This window comes from Tupaia chinensis, unplaced genomic scaffold (genome assembly GCF_000334495.1).
Source record: "Tupaia chinensis unplaced genomic scaffold, TupChi_1.0 Scaffold000147_1, whole genome shotgun sequence".
Lineage (NCBI taxonomy): Eukaryota > Metazoa > Chordata > Mammalia > Scandentia > Tupaiidae > Tupaia > Tupaia belangeri.
Window position 1 is genome coordinate 8,527,570 of NW_006159617.1, and position 23,854 is coordinate 8,551,423.

At 44.6% G+C, this 23,854-nt stretch overlaps 1 pseudogene; it reads left to right on the top strand.

Annotated features, from left to right (window-relative positions):
* The first annotated feature begins 6,131 nt into the window (after positions 1–6,131).
* The window catches only part of LOC102489849 (myosin regulatory light chain RLC-A-like), a 32,876-nt pseudogene continuing 15,153 nt past the window's right edge, over positions 6,132–23,854 (top strand).

A 23,854-nucleotide genomic window follows, 5' to 3' on the forward strand; every position in this document is an offset into this window, starting at 1 on the left:
TGTGCACTTAGAATCCCAAAAGCAGAATGGAGAAGGGATTGCAGCGTGGCCATCCCCTGTGTGTGTGTGTGGGGGGGGTGCTTTCTCATTCTCCCTCTCTCTCTGGCAAGTGCACACACCCTAGAGCAAATTTTAAAATAAATAAATAAATGAAGAGTTATTGAAACAACAGCCATACAAATTTGTTATCACACTGTCTTACAACGTTTCGCACTTGACTAGAGTTGAGTAGTTCCAACAGAACACATGGCCCACAAAACCCAACATATTTACCATCTTTAACAGAAAAAGTTTACTAACCCTGGCTTTAACAAACACATCATTTCCCACCCCATCCTCAACTTGCACTTAGATAATTGCTCTAAAAGGATGAACAGATGAGGCTGTGAACTAATTTATTTTAGATAGCAAAATATAATACATGACCTGCTAAAACAGACAAGGAGCCCTAGCCATGAAAGCATGGCTCAAGTTTTCATTGCAAGACCCGAAGTGAAGTTTTCTTAAGACCCCCTTTTTAGCTGTTTTCAGATGTTTCTGAAGTCACCGCCTTACTCTGGGAGCCATGCTTGTTACACCTGTTACACACGAGCTGGCAGAAACAAAAATGAAGTGGAGGGATGGGTCCTCCCATGGTCCATGGTGGTAATGCCTCAGGGGAAAGATGTCAGGGATGCTGAGCTGGGAAGTACTGAGCACTGAACTGCTGTGAAGGAGCCATCTTTGCACAGAGGACTGAGTTTCTCTCACCTCATCTGTTTCCTGTCTGCTCCTGCTCACCGTCCACACAGTCACACAGACAAAGGGTCAGCACTCTTTCATGGGTCCTCCCATGGTCCATGGTGGTAATGCCTCAGGGGAAAGATGTCAGGGATGCTGAGCTGGGAAGTACTGAGCACTGAACTGCTGTGAAGGAGCCATCTTTGCACAGAGGACTGAGTTTCTCTCACCTCATCTGTTTCCTGTCTGCTCCTGCTCACCGTCCACACAGTCACACAGACAAAGGGTCAGCCCTCTTTCCTCCATATGCCTCCATAGGGACTATGCTCTCCTCTTGGTCCTTTCAACTCAGTGTCTTATTGACCTCTGTGCTCTTTTGGATCTCCTTCCTTATGCCATCTGGCTTGTCCACTAGAAAGGCTCTGGAGCCCACCCTCTCTCACAGCCCACCTCCACCTTTGAAAGCTCAAATTATGCCTCTCCCAGAACACAGCACTGACATAAACAGTTACCCAAGATTCTGGTTTGTTCACCTATTTACTACTTTCACTGAGTAGTGTGCCATATTGGAAATGGGTAGGGTCGCCCTGACCCCAGGAAGCAATAAAGAATCAGCTGTTCAATTTAGTGCTGTGAACTGGAGGATGTAGAGTTGTTCATTGAGGGCCCTTGGTATAACCAGCCAGACATGGCAGCAATCTCACCATTCACATTGTCTTTGAACTTGTCGAGCCTGTTTATGGAAGACTACTCAGAGGGCATGATATTCGAAGCTGCATCTTCCTACATGGAAATTACAGCATCTTTCTCAATCAGCGACTTTGTTTAGGCTGTTCTATGGGCTGCGTAACCATTCTGATATTTAGGCATCTGCTATTTTATTATCTTAAGGAGACAAATTAATTGCACGTGCTATAGAAAAGTTACCCCTTAATTTCAATCCAAGTAAATAGGCTCCTAGACAAACCCTGAAACAATAATCCCATGCAGATAGGTAGACAGTGTCGACATTCCTGTCATTCAGCTCGCCAGCTCTTGCATTCAGAGCATTCTTGCTTTGGTTCTGACTTCTGGAAACTGCTTTGCACTTTTCCTGTAGATTTGTAGTTAAGGGAACCAAAGGGTTAACAAAGCAAAAGGTAGCTCCTTGATTAAGAGAAAGAACAAAAAATCTGCCCAGGGATACTATCAAGGAGTGAAAAAGTTTGAGAGCAGTAGCTGGGTGTGGAGGAAAACCCCGAAGTTCCTGTTGAAGCCATACCATGTTTCATAGGGTTACCCTCTGAGACATTCTCTGAGATGGTGAAGAAGTCCCTACGCCTAGTCTGTTAAGATATGATTGAAGTATTCAGTTACAGTACTGTTTGCAACTGTCATCACAATGCCATCGTAGTTTGCTCCTTAGAAATATGTAGATGTGCACAAATTAATCTTTTATATATTTAAAGGTTTTTCTACTATGTATTGGATTGCTGAGAATAAAGTATCTATTAGACTTTGTTTGGGTGGATAAATAAATTCTCCCTAAATAGTGTGGGTTAATAACATAAAAATATGTAATGATGCAATAGATCTACATAGCCTCTCTGTAAAATTCAGAAATAAAAATGTATTCCATATGTTACGGTTCTCTTTTCCTCAGTCAGCGAGAATCCTCTGGCTTTACTTGGCAGTGGTCTTATCTGGACAACGGGATAGCTTAGAGCTGGGACAGAAGGATTGTGTGTATTTGGCTTTCCTGGTCTCCCAGACTTACTCCCTTTTCATTTTTGCCTGTCATGTGTCAGAATTCATTGTGTTAAGGCTTCAAAATGTGTCTGCTTCTTAGGACCAGCAGTTAGCATAATGGCTATGTCGCTGGACTCCCATGTAGTCAACTGCGGTTCGTGTCCCGAACCCGGTGGCTTAAAACTCACGCCAGGCGCATGTAAGTGTGTGCCCAAGATCCCGAGAGGAGAATGGAAGAGAAGGGATTGCGGCATGGCCATCCCCCCAGGGGGTGATTTCTTGCTTTCTGTCTCTCTGTCTCTCTGTCTCTCTGTCTGGTGAGCGCATGCGCCCTATAGCAAAAACTTCTCCAAAAAAAAAAATACATATATATGTGTCTACTTCTTCGGGAAGCAATTTCTCAGTTTGGAAGCATCTCGGTGTTTCATGAGTGCATGATCTTGCCAACGTCTTTCTCTGTCCTGACTTCTTTACGACATTTTTAAATTTTTCAGTAAAAATTAAGTGTCACTTTATTTTCAGGGTTTTGTTTTGTTTTGTTTTGTTTTTCTCTTCCACTTTGACAGCCTTCAGGTAAAACCAAACTCGGGAATCACTATTATTTTTTTTAACTTAATAAACAAACGTGTACCTCTGCCACTGAAAGGCAGTTGAACTAGCCAAGCGAGAAGTCGCTCTGCAAGAGTGAGACACGGGGCCAGCAGATGGCATAGCAGTTACGTTGCTAGACTCCCAAATGACTGACTGTGGTTCGAGTCCCAGACCAGGTGGTTTGAAAATCATGCCACGTGTGCATGCGTGCCCAAGATCCCAGAAGGAGAATGGAGAAGGGATTGTTGTGGCCATCTCCCCCGGAAGATGATTTCTCACTTTCCTTCTCACTGTCTCTGTCTCTGTCTCTCTCTCTGGCAAGTACATGCAACCTATGGTAAAAAAAAAAAAAAAAAAACTCAAAAAAAAAAAAAGGAGTAAAATATTGCATCTTCTCATAATGTAGGATTGGGTCCTAGTGGGTATTATTCTCTACCCAAGGAAGCAAAGGAACAGAAGAGAAAGTTGAGAAATAATTGCAGATAAATAAACAGCATACTTCTAACAAGGGGACTGTTAGATTCATCCTGCTGTCATTACTCGGTTATGGCAGTGAAAAGTGGGGACAGGCTAGGTGTCCAGCACTATGGAAAAGACAGGTGAAACGTAGGGGACAAACACTATTGTGTCTGTGAGAAGCAACAGACTACACGTCCATAGACAACCTTCAATCATGAGGTAGAATGGGAAAAATAGGAACGAAGGGTCGGCAGGTGGCGTGGTGGTTAAGGTGGCTGGAATCCTACATGGATGACAGCAGTTCAAGTCCTGGACCTGGCAGCATGCTTTCTCACTTTCCTTCTCTGTGTCTTTCTCTGATCAACTTACAAAAAATAAAATAAAATAATGACAATGAATAAAATTAAACAAAAAACAACATTTAAAAAAAAGAGTAGGAATGAACTTAGTATTTAAAGTATATGAATTTATGTAACTTCTAAACATGCACACACAAAACAAAGCTATATGCTGTATACAACCCACTGTTTAAGAACTTGGCTCACTCAAGAAAGAGAATGTAGGATGTGAGAACCAGAGACAAAGGTGGGAACCTACCTGAAAAGCCAAATCAGGGGCTGGCAGTTGGCCTGGAGGTTAAGATGCCTAGATCCCACATGGCTAACAGCATGGGTAGAGTCCTGGACCCAGTGGCTTGAAAACATGCCAGGCACATGTGCATGTGTGTCCAAAATTCCAAGAGGATAAGGAGATGGGATTGTGGCATGGCCAGTTCCTTGGGGATTATTTCTCATCTTCCCTTTCTCTGGTGAGTGCACATGCCCTAAAGCAAACTAAAATAATAATTATAATAGTAAAAACCAAGTCAGCCAATGGCATGATGATTAAGGCATGTAAATCCCACATGGCCAGCTGTGTAGTTCAGACCCAGTGACTTTAAAAAACCAGATACTAGGACCAGCAGTTAGCGTAATGGCTATGTCTCTGGACTCCCACATAGTCGACCGTGGTTTGCGTCCCGGACCCGGTGGCTTAAAACTCACACCGGGCGCATGTGCGTGCATGTACAAGATCCTAAGAGAAGAACGGAGGAGAAGGGATTGTGGCATGGTCATCCCTCCAGCGATTCCGCTGGCCTCAGGGCCAAAGCAATGGTACAGTGCAAGGGAAGATGAAGGAAATAGCCCCCTGGGGACCCAGAGGGTTGTAATATAGCTTCTTCTGATCTATGATCAAAAGTCCTTGCTTCAGTGACCTAAGTTTATGCTGTCTTCATTCGATTTATTTTTAACTCCAACCCATAAAAAGTCCCTTTTGATTTTTTTTTTTTTAATTTTGCCGGAGGCACGCGCACTAGACAGAAAGAGATAGGGAAGAGATAGGTAAGATTTCTCTGTCTGTCTCTGTCTGGCAAGCGCACGCACCCTATAGCGAAAACCTCTCTAAAAAAAAAAAAAAAAAAAAACCAGATACATGTGCATGCATGCCCAGAATCCTGAAAAGGAGTGAGAAACGGAGAAGGGATTGCAGCAGGACCATCCCCAATGGGGGTGGGGTATGCTTTCTCACCTTCCCTATCTCTTTCTGTCTGTCTAGTGCACGTGCCTCCGGCAAAATTAAAAAAAAAAAATCAAAAGGGACTTTTTATGGGCTGGAGTTAAAAATAAATAGAATTAAGACAGCATAAACTTAGGTCACCGAAGCAAGGACTTTTGATCATAGATCAGAGGAAGCTATATTACAACCCTCTGGGTCCCCGGGGGGCTATTTCCTTCATCTTCCCTTGCACTGTACCATTGCTCTGGCCCTGAGGCCAGCGGAATCACTGAGCTGCAGCTCGCCAGGAACTCCCCCTGGGTTGCAGTCATTGGAGTTGTAATTCGGCAGGTGCCTTTTGCTGTATCCATCCTCTCACAGCTGTGGGTTTTAGAGAGCAAGGAAACTGACATTCTCCCCACCTAACTCTTTAACCAGGCGAAATTATTTTCCATACGCAGCCATTTCAATGACACTTGGGTGGCAGACACTAATGTCCACTACCCTTTATCTTTGCAGCTGTGTTCCTACAACCCTTGCTAATTGATCATGCTCTTCTTACGAGACGTTCCCCCCTAAGATCAATGCACTGAACTACCCTGCCCCACCCCCATCCATATTTGTTATTGCAGTCGATGCTCATTATTTGCAACAGTTATGTCGTATATCGTCATCTGAAACACTGAGTTAGTGTCTAATTCCTTGCTTCTAGGAGAAATTCAGGGTTAGGTTCCTGTGAGCCTCTGGCCACCATACTTCCATCAACCAATCAATACATCACTTCGCTTTATGTATGTTTTCGCTTAAGGACACCGTATTTCATACATAGTTGATCCCTTAACATTGAACTCACAGCAATCAGCCCGAGTATCACTCACGCCTGAACAGTTTCATCCATTTGCTCCATGAGGCACATCACATTTTGCTTGTGCTCCAGAACACGAGACAGCGCCTCAGCTCTGTGCCTGGAGGCTATTTTAAATAGTGAAATCACCAAAAACAAAACAAAGCAAAGCAAAGCAAAACACACACACACACACACACACACACACACGAACCATGAAACTAAGTAGTTCCTGTAAATACTTGTGTACAGTATGAAAACTGAAACGAGACGGAAGAGCATCGCCTTGCTCTACCTCAGCTGGGAATGTGAACATCAGGCAACTCCAACTTCTCACACCCTGTGCAGATCCATCCCTGACTGTGAACGCCCTGTGAGCGTCGATTTTGTGGAAACACATTGCAGCTACTGGGCAAACTTACAAGTACAGGGCCTGTGAATAATGGGGGATGTTTTCCCACTTGCCCTCTCTCTCTCCCTCTTGCTCTCTTCAACAAGTGCACACACCGTCTGGCAAAACTCACACACACACAAATGTAGGAAAAACTCTCTTCTTACAGGACTGTGTAAGAGGTCAATGGGATTTACATGCTCAACCTAGCGCTCGCTACAGAGAATTCATTCAATGGACACGTTTTCTTCCCCACCCTCCTTTTCTTCATCTTCCTACTCACCAGCCCTCTCTCTGTGAACCCGCCAACTTGTCCCGATCCACTGCCCAGCCCCACCTTTAGTTTCTGTGAACTGCGTCAACATCTATTATTTCCTCTCCCATGCCCTCCTGAATACACTGATTCCCTTTCACCCCACACCAGCTATTTCACTCCATTCCCTGTCTCACCCCCACCAGCGCCTTCCACATTGCCCACCCCTTGTCTCTGCTCACTCTGCCTCTTGTCTTTACTTGATATTTGGAAATAATCTCGCACTTGCAAGAACAGTACTTGCTCTAAAATCTGAGGATAAGTTGTCAGTATGGTGACTTATCACCCCCAGATGCTTCCAGTGAATTTCCTACAAGCAAGGACATTCTCTTCATGACGCTGCACTACAGCCAGGAAATCAACTTTGAAACATAGTATTATCTTATACCCAGACATCATTTAAGTTTTACCTGTTGTTTCAATAAATGTCCTTTACAAGAAGTGGAGAATCACTTACAACATTGTTGTCTCTTTGATCTCCTTCAATTGGCAGAATTCTTCAGTTTTCCCATATGACTTTTTTTTTTTTTGGAGAGGTTTTTTTTTTTTTTTTGGAGAGGGCGCATAGCGAGCCAGACAGAGACAGAGAGACAGAAAGAGAGAAATCACCCGGGGGGGATGGCCACGCCGCAATCCCTTCTCCTCCATTCTCCTCTTGGTATCTTGGGCATGCACGTACACGCACCTGGCGGGAGTTTTAAGCCACTGGGTCCAGAATGCGAACCGCGGTCGACTACGTGGGAGTCCAGCAACATAGCCATTACACTAACTGCTGGTCCCCAGTTTTTTCATGACTTTGATAGCCCAGACATTTATGAAGATTTCTCTCAATTTTTCTTTTCTTTTTTTTTTAGAAAGAGATTTTGCTATAGGGTGTGTGAGCTCACCAGAGAGACAGAGAATGGCAGAGACACAGAAAGCAAGAGAAAGCAAAATATCACCAAAGGATTGCCAGGCCGCAATCCCTTCTCCATTCTCTTCTCAGGATCTTGGACACACATGCACATGCTCCTGGCATGAGTTTTTTTTGTTTGTTTTTGTTTTTGTTTTTGTTTTTTTAGAGGTTTTTGCTACAGGGCGCATGCGCTTGCCAGACAGAGAGCGAGAGACATAGAGGCAGAAAGTGAGAAATCACCCCCCCTGAGGGGATGGTCACGCCGCAATCCCTTCTCCTCCATTCTCCTCTCGGGATCTTGGGCACGCACGCACACGCGCCCGGCGTGAGTTTTAAGCCACTGGGACCAGGACGCGAACTGCACTCGACTACGTGGGAGTCCAGTGACATAGCCATTACGCTAACTGCTGGTTCCCCTGGCATGAGTTTTAAGCCACTGGGCCTTACCCTCAAACTGTGATTGACTACGTGGGAGTCCAGCAACATAACCGTTACTCCATTTGCGGGTCCTCTCACAATTTTTCTGTAGAATGCCCTTTGATTTGAGTTTGCCTTTGGACTATGGTTATCCATTTTTGCCAACAATACCTCAGAACTGCTCTGTGTTTTATTGTTGTATTCTAGTGATGCTCGCTTGAACACTTTATTAAAGTGATGTTGACAAGGCTTTCTTACTGTAAAAGTACTTTTTCCTCCTTGTAAAATAATGAATATTTTGTTTGAGAAGTGTTTTGAGTGTGTATGTATCTTCTTGCCCATCAAATGTTCAATGCATTTATTTATATCAGCATGAACATGTGGAATTCACTTTATATAATAGGCTGTACTCTGTTATATATTTTGTATACTTATTTAGTTTGGTCCTTAAATTTTTCAAAATCTGGCCATTGGGAAACCCTTGCTAAATATAGTTTTCCAAAAGTGAAAAATGTGGGACAGCCAGTGACATGGTGGTTACAGTAGCTGGATCCCACACGGCCAACTGTGCAATTCAAGTCTTGGACCTGATGGTTTGAAGAACACATTAGACATGTGTGTGTCCATGCCTAAGATCCTGAGAGGAGAATGGAGGAGAAGGGATTGTGGCATGGCTATCCCCTCAGGAGGTGCTTTCTCACTTTCTCTTTCTATCTCTTTATCTCTCTAGTGAGTACACAACTCCTACAGCAAATTTTTTAAAAATAATAATAACAACAATAACTAGAATATACATTTACAATGCTAAGGTAAAAGAGACATCATATGGGGCCAAGGGTGATGTAATGGCTATGTCGCTGGACTCCCACGTAGTTGACCTCAGTTTGAGTCCCGGACCCAGTGGCTTAAACTCACACCGAGCGCATGTGCATGCGTGCCCAAGATCCTGAGAGGAGAATGGAGGAGAAGGGATTGTGGCGTGGCCATCCCCTCTGGGGGGGGGGGGTGTCTCACTTTCTGTCTCTATCCTTCTGGTGAGCACATGCGCCCTATAGCAAAAACCTCTCCAAAAAAAAAAATGAGACATCATATAACTTAAATTTTCTAAATTAAATATCTGTTCCTAACTCCCTGTTATGGTTTGAATTTATGTGTCTTTCTTCAAATCGATATATTTGAACCTAAGAGCCAGTGTGAGTGAGATTACTAAGAGGTGGGGCCTTTAGGCGGCGATTAAGTCATGAGGACTCTGCCATCATGAATGGAATTAGGACCTCAAAAGGGGACTCAAAGGAACTAGGCAGACAAGAGTGTTGTTCTACCTTTCAGCACGTGAAGACATATCATTCGCCCTTCCTGCCCTGTGAGGACGAAGCAAGAAGGCCCTCACCAGATACTGAAATTGACACTTTGATGTTGAGCTTCTCAGCCTTCTGAACTCAGAGAAATGCATTTTTATTATTTATAAAACACCTACTGCAATAATTTTGTTATATTAGCATAAATGGGCTGCGATGCCCCCAGTACCCATCATAACTAGGGAATACTTTACTGTTGAGTGATAAAAACTGGTAAAAAATGCCTAGAAAAGATTGTTGGGTCTTGGTATATCATGATTGCTGCTGGGATGTTCATTGTCCAAGACCGTTCTGTCCATTCGAAGGGAGATGGCTCCATAGCCTCTTTGCCGTTCACGACATCTCGTAACTTTTTTTTAATTGCCAGAGGGCACATGCACTAGCCAGAGAGAGAATGCGCCCCTTAGTGGGGTGCAGTCACAGTGCAGTCCTTTCTCCTCCATTTCTTCATCCCATCAGGATTTCGGGCACACATTCACATACACCTAGTATATTTTTTTGGATTATTTACTTATGATTTTTTTTTTTTTTACATTTGCTATAGGGCAGATAGAGTGAGAAGGGGAGGGAGAGGGAGAAAGCAAGCCACCAGATCCAGGACTAGAACCACCGTCGGCCAAATGGGAGTCCTGCAACTCCATCTCTTCTAACCCAGTGATCCCCTCCCTAACTCTATTCTCCCTCTAAGGAACACCAAGTTCTCCTCCCACACAAGAGCCTAGATAGACTTTCATAATGGATGCCTTGCAACTTTGTTTTGGGAAATACAAAAAATTATTAACAATCTGAGATGGACCGTCTCCCAGTGATCCCACCTGCTGGTATTCATGGCCTTGTGCAGCCCCTCCTTTGAGTATAAAGTGGATTCAGTGACTCACTTCTAACAGAATACAGCAAGAATGATAAAATGTCACTTCCAAAATGAGCTTATAAAGCAACAGTGACTTCTATCTTGTTTGCTTTCCCTCTCTCCTTCTCCCTGGCTAGTCTGAGGGAAGCCAGCTGCTATGCCATGAGCTCCCCACAGAGAATCCCACGTGGCAAAGAACAAATATCTAGGACAACAGCCAGAGAGGACCTAGGCTTGCCAAAAGCCCTGTGAGTGAATTTGGAAGCAGATGGGTCCTCTCCAAGGTGTGCCTTGAAATGACTGGAACCCTAGCCAACCTCAGTTCAGCCTTACAGGAGAAACAGAGCGAACTAAGTGTCTGATGCCTGACTCACAGAAACCGTGAAATGAGTATGTCTTAAGTCACTGAGATTTGGAATAACTTGTTATGCAGCAACAGAAAACTAAAATACCATTTCTGAAACCAGCAGCTGGAATGTCCCAGAAAAGAGGGTGAAATTGCATTTTCCTCCTTTTCTGGCAGGAAGTAGGGAACAGCAATAGTTTGGCAAAATATCCTGCAACAAATGAAAATGACTTGGAGCAGTGTAAGTAGATAGAACAGGAATCCCCTCTGAGGGGAATTGCCGTCTCCTGTGGTATCCATTCATGCCCGCCATGAAGACTAGCCATGCTCCCTACGCTAAATGATAATTAGCACCAGCCCAAGTCCTTCCAACAGAAAAGGGGACAGCTGGATGCTCAAAGGGGCGCTGGGAACGTGGCTGCCTCGAGTTCCTAAATTGGCGGTTAGCCTCCCTAAAGAAACTCACACCTGGCCTGGTGACCTCAAGAAAATAATAGACTAACATCACAGCTAGTGGAATTTCAAGATGAAAGTTCTCGAAGGCTAAGAACTTCTTTCCCTGTCATGGGACTCTGCCCGAAATCTGGAGACTGGTGCAGTTCTCTGAATTAAAGTTTCCCGTGAAGGCTGACTCCAGGAATATGAGTTCTTTACATAGGACCTAACAGCAGAGCGTAATTTGGGAACCAAGAAGCTAAGGTCTGGGGGGCTCTAGGCCAGTCTTCACCCCCAAAGTGTCGGCTCCTCCATGTACAGAGTCCCTCTGATAACAGGTGTGAAGTGGAGGGGTCGGTGCTGTGCAGGAGGAAGACCCCACTGCCCATGTGTTCCACATCAGCGGTACCCGCTGAGGCACAACTTTGTACAATGAGTGACATCTGGGTTTTACCATTCTGTGCCACATGTGGGCAGAGAACACTTGCCAAGGCGCTCTCGTCCTTCCCACCATTATTTAGCCAGTGGGGTGTTTTTGCTTTTGTGAATCTTCCTGTCTCCCCCTAAGGGCGAGAGTTTGGGAAGGACAGGGAAACACCATGTTGGAACAGCAGGAGTGGGTGTCTCTGCATGTGGGGCAGGTTTAGCCCCACTGAGTTTGACGACCAGGTCTGAGTGTGATTGTGGGTGTAAGCAAAGATGTAGTGTCGAGCAGTAACTTGCTAAGAGAGTCGAGGCCAGTCTCTGAGGTGTGGTAAGCTCCCACCTCACCTTTGAGGAGCCTCAGGTCCATGAAAAGATCACTGCATGCTGAGCACAGCCCCTGAGCTCTCCAGTCCTGGCCCTTCTACCGAATGGGTGAGTAGCTAGCGTCTGAATTTAATTTGGGAGAGTTAGATTCAATGATGGGGAACCTCTGGTTTCTAGTTGGTCATACAAGGAGTTTGGAAGCTGTCTCTCAGGTCCACCAACTACAAAAGAGCTAGACAAACTGAAAACCAACATCTCTTCTTATATCCAGCAGGGAACTGAGGTCATAGAGCAAACTACTGCCCTCCAAACTGGAAAGACAGACAGATTCCTAGAGGCATGATTTTCCAGAGACTGCTCTGGAAAATCCAGTAGCAGAGAGTTCCAGCCGAATCACTAATATGGCTGGGACACCTAAACAGTCGCTCACACATAGTTGGAAGCTTAGTGTGGACAAATCTGAAAGTTAAAAATTCAGGGAGGGCTGGCCCCATAATCTAGTAGTTAGGGAAACTGGATCTCCCAAGGCCCACAATGGTTCAAATCCCAGTCCTGGTGCCTTATAAAACATGAGCAAGTGTGTGTGTGCATACATGCCCAAATCTTGAGGGTAGAGGAATGAAGAAGGGCTTGGGATGTAACCACACCCCCTCAGAAGGTGGATTCTCTCCCTTTCTGTCTTTCTTTGGCAAGTGCATGTATCCTCTGACAAATAAATAACTAAATAAATGAAGTAAGTTTTTGAAAAAGCAGGGAGGGGGGCAGTCTTAGGGAAGACATTTTTTTTTCTTTTTTTTTTTTTGGAGAGGTTTTTGCTATAGGGCGTGTGCACTCGCCAGCCAGACAGAGAGAGACATAGAGACAGAAAGCAAGAAATCAACCCCCAGTGGGGATGGCCACATGGCAATCCCTTCTCCTCCATTCTCCTCTCGGGATCTTGGGCACACACGCACATGCGCCCGGCGTGAGTTTTAAGCCACTGGGTCCGGGACGCAAACTGTAGTCGACTACGTGGGAGTCCAGCAACATAGCCATTACGCTAGCTGCTGGTTCCCAAGAACCCACATTTTGTTGAGTTTTACCTGTAAGAGCTCTACTACATTCTAATAGTGAAGGTCAGGAAAAAAGTCCCCATGCTTCTTGCAGAGGAGGGGAGAAAGTTGCCATTTTTAAATATGACCAGAACATTCTATTCTCTTCCCTCAAGAGAAACTAGAGCCTACCAGCCCCGGGGTTGGGGGGTGGGGCGAGAATAACCAACTCCAGCCCACTTTAGCCTTCCCATCTTGCCTAAGAGGGAAAAAAAAACAAAACAAAACTCAGAGGCATTGGCTCAGCTGTGGTAATGAGTTTTGCTCAGACACTAATGCTCAGAGGCTGAGACCACATGAGAGGCCTGGGTTCGATTCCCATCCCAATCTAAACAGGTCAAATGTCTGTTTAGCATGTGCCTGTGGCCCAAGGTAACTAGGAGGCTGTTGCAAGAGGATCGTGATATGGTGAGACCCAGTTCAAAAATAAAAAATAAAAAAAATAAAGAAGTGTGTATATGTATATGTATATATATATATTTCTCTCTAAAGATAAACAAAAGCGCAAGGGTGAGACACTTGTGAAGGTCACAGCCCAGGACACAGGCTCATTAAAAGACTGAGTTCTATTCATAGGCTTATAGAATACTTCCTCTCATCCCCACACCTCACCACATCAATAGAACTCCGGTATGATAGCAGGAGACTGCAACTGAAAGAACTATTTAATAAGCCTCTAGAGAATATTTAAGGACTCTCTAAGGAAACCCAAAGACAACAGGCAAACCGAAACAAGCTTTCCAGATGGAAGTTTGACTTCCTGGCACCGACAGCTTCAGCAAACAGTAAACATGAGGTAATGCCTACCAAGACAAATGCAAAACCTCACATCAAAGGCCTTTGCAGCTCATGCTCTTACCCAGGGCGCCATGCCAGCTTCCAACCAAAAAGTGAAAGGCATACCAAAAGATTAATTAAAGGAATGATGTGCAGTATTGTTAAGATTATTAAAAGCAGGACTTAATCTTCCCAGATTCTAGACTTTGCTTCTTCTCTAAACCTGCCCCACTTGTTAAGACCTAACAGGGAGTGGGGGGTGGTGGTTAGGGCGGCTGGATCCCATGTGGATGACTGCTCAGTTGAAGTCTCGGACCAGCAGCTTGAAAAACTTGCTGGGTGATTGTGCATGCACATAATCAAAAAATGAGGGAGAGATGGAGGAGAAGAGATTGCAACATGACTACACCCCATGGGAGGTACTTTCTCACTTCCTCTCTCTCCCCTCTGGTAAGCACATGAGCATGTGAGCCTTTTTTTTTCCTCTCTTTTTTTAAAAGAATTATTTACTTTTATTTCTCCATTCATTTATTTTAATTTGACCATAGAGAGACACTGAAAGAGAGAGAAAGAGGGAAAGTGAGAAAGCAAGCCACAGCAGGGACTCGAACTGTGATCGGCCTTGTGAGAGTGTCCAGCGCCTTAACCACCATGCCACCTGCTGGCCCCGAGCATACCAACCTTCTAACCAATTTAAAAACACAGAGCTCACAGGCACTTTCCTAGGACCATAATTCAGAAACCAGGGCAGATGAACAGCTGAGAGGAGCCAGGAGGGGCCACACTGCCCTAACTCCTGCTCTTCTCTAAAGAATTATTTTATTTAACATTTTAAAAATTATTTAACTATTTTTACTTATTTTTAAATTTGTCCGGAGAGTAACGAGCAAGAAAGAGAGAGGGAAAGTGAGACAAGTTGCCAGGTCCAGGACTTGAACCAGGGTCGGCCATGTGGGAGTCTAGCACCCTTAATTATCACACCACCTGCTGTCCCCAGTCCTGTTGTTCTCTAAGGATAAAGCACAGAGCTGCAGCACCAGCTGGTGGCATGCTAGTTAAGGCATTGGACTCCCACATGGCTGACCATGGTTCAAGTCCCAGACCTGGGACTCACTTTCCCCCTCTCACTCTCCTTTCTTTCTGTCTTTGGTAAGCATGTGTGCCCTGTAGCAAATCAGAAAATAATAATAATTATAAATAAAACTAAATATATAATTCTAAAAAAAAGGCCTTATCAGATGGCTCCAGTGGCTTTTTCACTACACAGTGATTACACCATATTCTCCTATTATGCTGCAGAGTTACTACTGATTTTTTTACCTGCTAAAGAGGAATCCCATTTTACCAGTATTTTGGAAAAACAGAGACAATAATTGGGAGCAGGTTCAGAATCAGTCTCAGTTCACAGACAAAATACTGAATAACTGTATAACAGTTAAAAGTTCGATACATTTTAAAAGATGACAAGTTTCTTTGACTTTTTTTTTTTTGAGAGTTTTTTTTTTTTTTTTTTTTTTTTTTTGCTATAGGGCACGTGCGCTCGCCAGGCAGACAGAGAGAGACATAGAGACAGAAAGTGAGAAATCACCCCCCAGAGGGGATGGCCACGCCACAATCCCTTCTCCTCCATTCTCCTCTTGGGATCTTGGGCACGCACGCACACGCACCCGGCGTGAGTTTTAAGCCACCGGGTCTGGGACGCGAACCGCGGTCGACCACGTGGGAGTCCAGCGACATAGCCATTACGCTAACCGCTGGTTCCCAGTTTCTTTGACTTTTGAATACAAATGATTTCTTCTTCTCTTCTCCTTCCTCTTTCTCTCCTTCTTCTCTAATTTGCCAGGAGGTGGGACATACTTGTGCTTACCAAAGAGGAAGAGAAAGAGAGAGAGGGAAAATGAGAACACCTACCCCCCATGGGGATGTTCACCTCCACAGTTCCTTCTCTTCCATTGTTCCCTCCTCCTGGGATTTTGGGCACACAGGCACGTGTTTTTCAAGCTTCCAGGTCTGGACTCAAACCATACACTCAGGCATGTGGGACGCAGCCACCTTAACCACCATGCAATTGGCTGGCCCTGCATGTGTACTTAATAAAGGTTATGATTGCTATGAAAATCTTCTCATATAAATATTACGCATAAGTCTGAGATTTTCAGGTTAGTTTCTGGTATCATTTTTACTCAAAGAACAGGCTTAACATCTTTCTGGTCACATTACAATAATAGCTAATCGAAAATAATGATCAAAAAGCACTTGGATAATAAACAGCTTTCATTCTTTCCACTAACATTATTGAGCTTGCTTAGTATATTTATAATCCTGAGCTTAGGTTTCGTTGTTGTCCTAAATTAAGAGCTGTCGCAATAAATAGAACATATTGTCTTTCCTGGAAACTAATTGTCTAGAAGGAGGAATATTTATAAGAACCAAATCTTTTATATTTACTTTTAGTTTAGTTTTTAGGTTGTTGCCATTGGGCATGTGCACTCACCAGGGAGAGACAGAACGAGGCAGTGAGAGGGAAAGTGAGGAATCACTGGCCAGAGGGATGGTCATGCTGGAATTCCTTTTCCTCCATTCTCGTCCTGGGATTTGGGGCATGCATGCATATGCACCTTGCATGATTTTCAAGTCACGTTTGACCATGTGCAAGTGCAGCACCTTTACTACCACACCACATACAGGCCCCTAAGAACGCTATCTTTTAAAAAACCTCACAAGACTACTGTGTATGATCAAGGGTTAAATGAGTTCAGGCCAAGTGGTCTAGTCCCCGCTCTGCCACTAGCTGCAGTTGTGCAGGAGCTAACGTGGGCCTCCTTTCCTTATATGTACAATGAGAGGGCTGAGCTATTATCTCCAAGGGCCTGACTAGCTGTAGAGTCCCAGAAGGCAATGCTTATTAACAGAGACCATAAGTCCAGCAGAACGTCATAGAAGTGTCAGGGGAGTACCTGGGCTGTCAACTACCTGCCCATTGTGTTGTGTTAGGTTGGGATTAATTAACTCCATACCCAGCAAAATGTTCTAAATAGGTATCAGCAGTTAGCGTAATGGCTATGTCGCTGGACTCCCACGTAGTTGACTGCGGTTCGAGTCCCGGACCTGGCAGCTTAAACTCAGGCCGGGCGCGTGTGCGTGCGTACCCAAGATCCCGAGAGGAGAATGGAGGAGAAGGGATTGCGACGTGGCCATCTCCCTGGGGGGTGATTTCTCGCTTTCTGTCTCTCTGTCTCCCTCTGTCTGTTTGTCTGGCGAGCGCACAGGCCCTACAGCAAAAACCTCTCCAAAAAAAAGGGAAAAGTTCTAAATAGATCAAGAGAAGGGCTTTCCTCTTACCGGCGATTGGTTTAAATCAACTCACAGGCCAGCCTCGTAGTCTAGTGGTTACAGTGAGCTAGATCCCCACATAGCCAACTGAGATTTGAGTCTCAGTCCTGGTGGCTGGGAAAACATACTGGGTGTGTGTGCATGCATGCCCAAAGTTCCGACAGGATGAGAAATGGAGAAGGGATTGTGGCATGACCATGTTCCACTGAAGGTTGCTGTCTCTCATACACATACACATGCATGCACACAAGTGCATGTGCCTTCTGGCAATTACAATTAAGTAAGCATGGGAGCCAGTAGGAGGCATGGTGGTTAAGATGCTGGGCCCCCACACGGCCAGTTGCAGTTTGAATCCCAGATCCGGTGAATTGCTTTCTCACTTTCCCTTTCTCTCTCTCTGTCTCTCTCAGCGAGTGCATGTGCCCTATAACAAATTTATAAACAAATCAATAATCTCAAACGTAAGCTAATCAACAACTAACATGACTTTACCTGTAAGGATTGGCTCAGGGTTTAGCCAGTCAGAATAAAGTATAAGGCTTTTGTTGGAAATCCTGGCATGCAGGTGCCATTCCTCCCTCCTGAATAGCGTGAAAGTCTGGAAATGCTGCAACCATTTATAGGAGTGGCCTAGTAGATACTGCTAGACAGATACAGAGCCAAGATGTAGATGGGAAATTGGAGTCAGAGCTAGGAGCCAACCCCTGGAAGCCCAAAGAATTCATGTAGCCAATGCTCAAAGGTAAGTATGACTTGCACAGGAAGAAGGTAGAACATTAACGGCTCAACAGAACAAGAATCTGGAGGGAGTAACTGGTATCTCAACAACAGTTCTTGTAATTATTTTTTATCTGTTTCTCTTTACTTAGAGGAAGCAGAAAATGTATATTAATTCACTATTTTTTATTGTAATTCTTTATTCATTTATTTATTATTTTAATTTGACCAGAAAGAGAGAGAGAGAGGGAAAGTGAGAAAGCAAGCCACCAGGTCCAGGACTCACCCATGGTCAGCCATATGGGAGTGTGCAGCACCTTAACCACCATGCCACCTGCTGTTCCCTATATTAATTCACTATTAAGCATCTAGGGGCCAGCTGGTGGCATGGTGGTTAAGGCACTGGATCCCACATGGCTGACTATGTGGTTTGAGTCCTGGTGGCTACAGAACATGCCAGTGCATGTGCATGTGTGGTCCGAATCTTGAGGGGAGAATGGAGAAGAGCGGATTGTGGTGGCCAGACCCCCGGGGGATTTTTCATTCTCTCTCTCTGTCTCTCTCCCACAAGTGCATATGCCTTATAGCAAAACTAAAAGAAAAACAAAACAAAACAAAACAAAAAAAGCCCCTACATTATCATTTTGATTCTGGGGACCAGCAGGTGGTGTAGAGGTTAAGGTGCTAGACACTCGTAGCGGACCACAGTTCAAGTCCCGGACCTGGTGACTTGCTTTCTCACTTTCCCTCTCTCTCTCATGTGTGTGACTCTCTCTGGTCAAATTTAAATAAATGAATAAATAAATAAATAGTTCTTTAAAAAAAATAATATTGACTCTGTAGGAGAGGGTTGCTGTGTGGACACAGGTTCAGGATAGAGGTATGCTATGTTCTGGTTCCCAAAGAGCTTACACATGAGCAGAAGGACAAGAGGTAAGACAGAGCAAAAGAGGAAGGATGGAGCTTTTCTTCAGCTCAACGGTCAAGAGTTCAGAGACAGGCGATGTCTTTTAAATTCCTGCCTGGGTGGTACCATCTCCATAGTACAGATAAGGACACTGAAAGAATGTGAGCACAAACCAAGTTTAATCATTATTATTAATGAGCTGTAATAACATATTTCTTGAAGAAATGCCTAAGATCATGAAGCAACTAGCAGGAGGTACAATCTGCAGTTAACCCGGGCCTGCCTGGATTCCCAAAGCGAGGTCTGTGGACCGACGGCACCTTCTCACCAGGGAGCAGAGCCGACAACATCGTCTGTGCGGCCCTGAGTGAGATAAAAATGTGGGTCCTTGTTCAAAATGCAGAAAAGGGTCCAGACACGGTGGTGCAGGCAGGAGGGCACCACTGCACAGTGGCCACGGCTGAGTAGGAGGTCCAGGTTCGGGTCACCGCCCAACCTAAAAATGAAACAAGCAAAGAACAGGGCAGATCCTCCTGTGGTCCTGGCTGACACCGGAGGGCCACAAAACCCTATAAAAAATTCTTCTCTCTCTGTCCCTCCTGTGTTCTATCACTTATTAAAGAAACAACCATGGGGGACCAGGAGATGATGTAATGTCTATGTCGCTGAACTCTCACATGGTTGACTGTGGTTCAAGTCTCAGACCCAGTGGCTTAAAACTCATGCTGGGAGACCAGCAGGTGGTGTGGTGGTTAAGGGCACCAGATTCCCACACGGCCAACCACAGTTCAAGTCCCAGACCTGGAGACTTGCTTTCTCACTTTCTCTCTCTCTCTCTCTCTCATTCTGTCTCTCTCTGGTCAAATTAAAAAAATAAAGAAACAAATAAATAAAGTTGAATTAAAAATAAATCTTAAGGGACCAGTAGTTAGCATAATGGCTATGTTGCTGGACTCCCACGTAGTTGACCGCAGTTCGAGTCCTGGACCCGGTGGCTTAAACTCACGCCGGGCGCATGTGTGTTCATGCCCAAGATCCCGGGAGGAGAATGGAGGAGAAGGGATTGCTGCGTGGCCATTCCCCCTTGGGGGTGATTTCTCACTTTCTGTCTATCTCTCTCTGTCTGGCGAGCACACGTGCCCTATAGCAAAAAAAAAAAAAAAAAAAAAAAATCTTAAAGAAAACCAAAAAACCTCATGCTGGGTGCTTGTGTGTGAGTGCCCAAAATCCCGACATGGCCATCCCCCCTGAGGGGTGATTTCTTGCTTTCTGTCTCTCTGGCAAGCACACACGTCCTATAGCAAAAATCTCTCAAAATTAAAACAAAACAAAACAATTTATTTTATTTTATTTATTTATTTTTTTACTGCCAGAAGGTGAGTACATTCTCTGGAGAGACAGGAGGGGGAGAAAACACTCTCCCATGTGGGAAATGGTCATGCCACAATCACTTCTCCATTTTTTCATCCTGGGGGGATTGTGGCCATGCATGCATATGTTCCTGGCATGTTTTTCAAGCTGCTGATGCTAAGATTCAGGCAGGTGGAATCCAGCTCCCTTATCCACTAAGCTGTGGGGCTGACCTTGAAAGAAAACTTTTTAAAAGCAAGAAGTACCACTAGCCATGCTAAAGTATTAAGATTTTTCTTTTCTTCCACAACATCACAACTTTTCTTATATTTGTTACTTAATGTCTTGCTAAGCAAAGGAATATTGCAAATGACTAACATGGATTTAGCATTGGTGTTTTTTAAAGAATTACTTTATTTAACTTTATTCATTGTCTTTTTTTAAGAATTAGTAATTAACTTTTTATTTACTTACTTTAATTTTATCAGAAAGGGACAGAGTGAGAGTGAGGGCAAGAGAGAGCAGAAAAGCAAGAAAACAAGCCACCAGATCCGGGACTCAAACCTCAGTTGGCTGTGTGGGAGTCCAGCATTTTTAACCACCACACCACCTGCTGGCTCCCATTGTCATTATTTTATTTTATTTATTTATTTATTTTTTTGAAGTTGACCAGAAGGAGACGGAGAGAGAAGGAAAGTAAGAAAGCAAGCTGTCAAGTCTGGGATTTGAACTGTAGTCAGCCATGTAGGGGTCCAGCCGCCTTAACCACCACACCTCCTGCCAGTCCCAGCATTTGTATTTTTAACAAGCAATAACAGTTTTAAAGGCAAACGCATAAACATTTAATTTGCCATGTAGATTCATCAAAATAACAGAAGTGTGTCTTGTAACTGGTACACATGCTTGCATTTTGTTCTTACCGCAACAGTGGAGACAGTGAGCAAAGCAGCTCAACTAGTTTTATTTTACTTCTTTTGTCTTTTGTTCTTTGTTTTAAGATTTTGCCATAGATGGGACCAGCAGTTGGCGTTACGGCTATGTCGCTGGACTCCCACGTAGTTGACCACGGTTTGCGTCCCGGACCCAGTGGCTTAAAACTCACGCTGGGCGCATGTGCGTGCGTGCCCAAGATCCCAAGAGGAGAATGGAGAAGGGATCGCGGCATGGCCATCCGCTCTGGGGGCTGATTTCTCGCTTTCTGTCTGTCTCTCTGTCTGTCTCTGACTGGCAAGCGCATGCGCCCTATAGCAAAAACCTCTCCAAAAAAAAAAAAGATTTTGCCATAGAGTGCTTGCGCTTGTTGGAAAGGGGGGCGGGGAGTGAGAAATCACCGCCCGGGGCATGTCCATGCTCAGTTCCTTCTCCTCCATTCTCCTCTTGGGGTTTCAGACCTGTTGTGAATTTCAAGCCTCTGGGTCTGGGACTCAAATCATAGTCAGTCATGTGGGAGTCCAGAGCTTTAACCACCACACCACCTGCTGACTTGACTTCTTAATAGGCACCCATTCTGCTAGCGATCTCTACCCTCTGCTTCCTGGTGAAAAAGGTAGGACTGAGTGGAAGAGGAACTTTCCCTTTTCTAGTGCCATCATTTTCAGCAAAAGCAGTTGGTAATGTAGGCAGGAACACACAGAAGATATGACAGGGTCCTCAATGACTCTTATTTTTTTTTTTAATTATTTTATCCCATTTATTACCATCATTATCATTTGTTTAATTGGACCAGAGACAGATAGAGAGAAAGTAGGAAAGCAAGTGTCCAGGTCCAGGACTCAAACTGTGGTCAGCCGTGTGGCAATCCAGTGCCTTACCCATCACGCCACCTGTGGTCCCCAGTGACTCATGTTCTTATAGCATCCCTGCCTCTTTCTGTGTTCATGTCACTGCAAGTGCTGGTGCCAGTGGTGAGCACGCCTCTGTAGCCGTCAGTGTCCCCGGCCCTACTCTACGTCACAGCCACGATACACCCCCATGACACTGCTTTGAGACCTGCTGAACACCAGCACTACTTCATACTCATGAGGCATCTGGGACACTACGTAACAGGGGACGGAAAGAGACAGCAGGCATACATAGAGTTACATATCCACTATCTCTTCATGCTGGCTGTATTGTCCCATCAGATTTGATCTACAAAACACAAGTTAAAAAATTTTTTTTTAGATTTACTTCATTTAACTTTATTTATTTATTTTATTTTGACCAGAGAGGGACAGAGTGAGAGAGAAAGAGAAGGGAAAAGTGAGAAAACAAGCCTCCAGGTCTAGGACTCCAACTGCAGTCCACCACGTAGGAGTCCAGTGACCTTAACCAACAGGCCACCTGCTGGTTCCCACAAGCTAAAATTTTAAGTTATGGGGCCAGCAGATGGCATAATGGTTACATAGCTAGACTCCTACTGTGGGTCAAGTCCCGAACCCAGTAGCTTAAAATTCATGCCAGTCTCATGTATGTGTGTGCCCAAGATCCCGAGAAGAGAATGGAGAATGGATTGCAACATGGCCACCCCCGAGGGGGGGTGTGATTTAACGCTTTCTATCTCTCTGTCTCTCTCTGTCTCTCTGCTGAGTGCATGTGCCCTATAGCAAAAAGCTCTCCAACAAATACAAATTTTCAATTATTAAAAAAAGACAGTGGAGCATTAAATCAAGTGCAGGCCCTGGTGACTGTAGATAGATCACAGTCCATTGTTGACTGAAAAAAAAAAAAAACTCAAAAAAATTAATAATTAATCATTAATATGGTTTATTTCCAAGCAGAATATGAGTGACCTAGGCCCAGAGAGGAGGCGAACATGCCGTTCTTGGGGTGATCAGGTACAGGGGTTCCTTTTATTTGATTTTGAGAGTGACAGACAAAATTAGTGAAGAGATTTCCATTGGTCTGGCCCAAAAAGGTGGGGCATGTGGAAGCGGGAGCGTGTAGGTTATAGGTGGGTTCCACAGTTTTCAGGTTGGTGATTGGAAGGGGAGATCTGTGTCCTGGGAAGAGATTCGTAAAAGAGCTTAAACTACATCTCAAGGAACGGGAACTTCTGTGTTTGGGAAGAGACAAGCAAAAGAATATACTGTAATGGGTTGAAATATACATCTCAAAGATACTATGCCAGGGACAGGATGTAGGAAGAATTCTGTTAATGGAAAAAATAGTCTGTTAGTGTTTGTAGGCCTGACTTCCCCTAGGCCCTGTGGAAAGGACTTCAGAAAAATAGGAAAAAGCAATCAGACTTCTGTCCACACCATGAAGCCAGCTCTACCTGGGAGCTTGTTAGAAATACAGGGTTTAGGGACCAGCAATTGGTGTAATGGCTTTGTCGCTAGACTCCCATGTAGTTGACCATGGTTCGAGTCCTGGACCTGGTGGCTCAAACTCATGCTGGGCGTGTGTGCGTGCGTGCCCAAAATCTCGAGAGGAGAATGGAGGAGAAGGGATTGTGGTGTGGCCATTCCCCCTGGGGGGTGATTTCTCGCTTTCTGTCGCTGTCTGTCTCTGTCTTTCTGGTGAGCACACGGACCCTACAGCAAAAACCTCTAAAAGAAAGAAAGAGAGAAAAAAAGAGAAAGAGAGAGAGAAATAAATAAATAAATAAATAAATAATACAGGGTTCAGAAGCCAGACAGTGGCATAGCATATGCTCTGTGAAGTAGACCTTCACATGGGAAGGTTGCCAGTTCAGGGCTAGGGTCCTCCCTGAATACACTACCGAGCACACCTGTGCCCATGATCCAGGCTGGTGGAGGCTAGGGGTAGATTGCAGTGTCAAGACCCTGTCTGGGGTGCTGTGTCTCTGTCTCTCTCATTTATGGAATAAATAAATAAAATTTATTTTAAAAATAAGAAGAAAAAAATACAGGGTTCAGGCCCAGAGATGGTAAAGCTGCAGCCATGTGGAAAAACCACAGTTCAGATTCTGGACTGAATGAAACGGGCCTGGTCCCATAGTACAAGCCTGTGATCCTAGCAGGGAGACCCTGGGCAGAGGACTGCAATGGGGAGACCCAGGAAAGAATTCCAATCTTTATACTTCTGCCCCCCCCCCCACATCC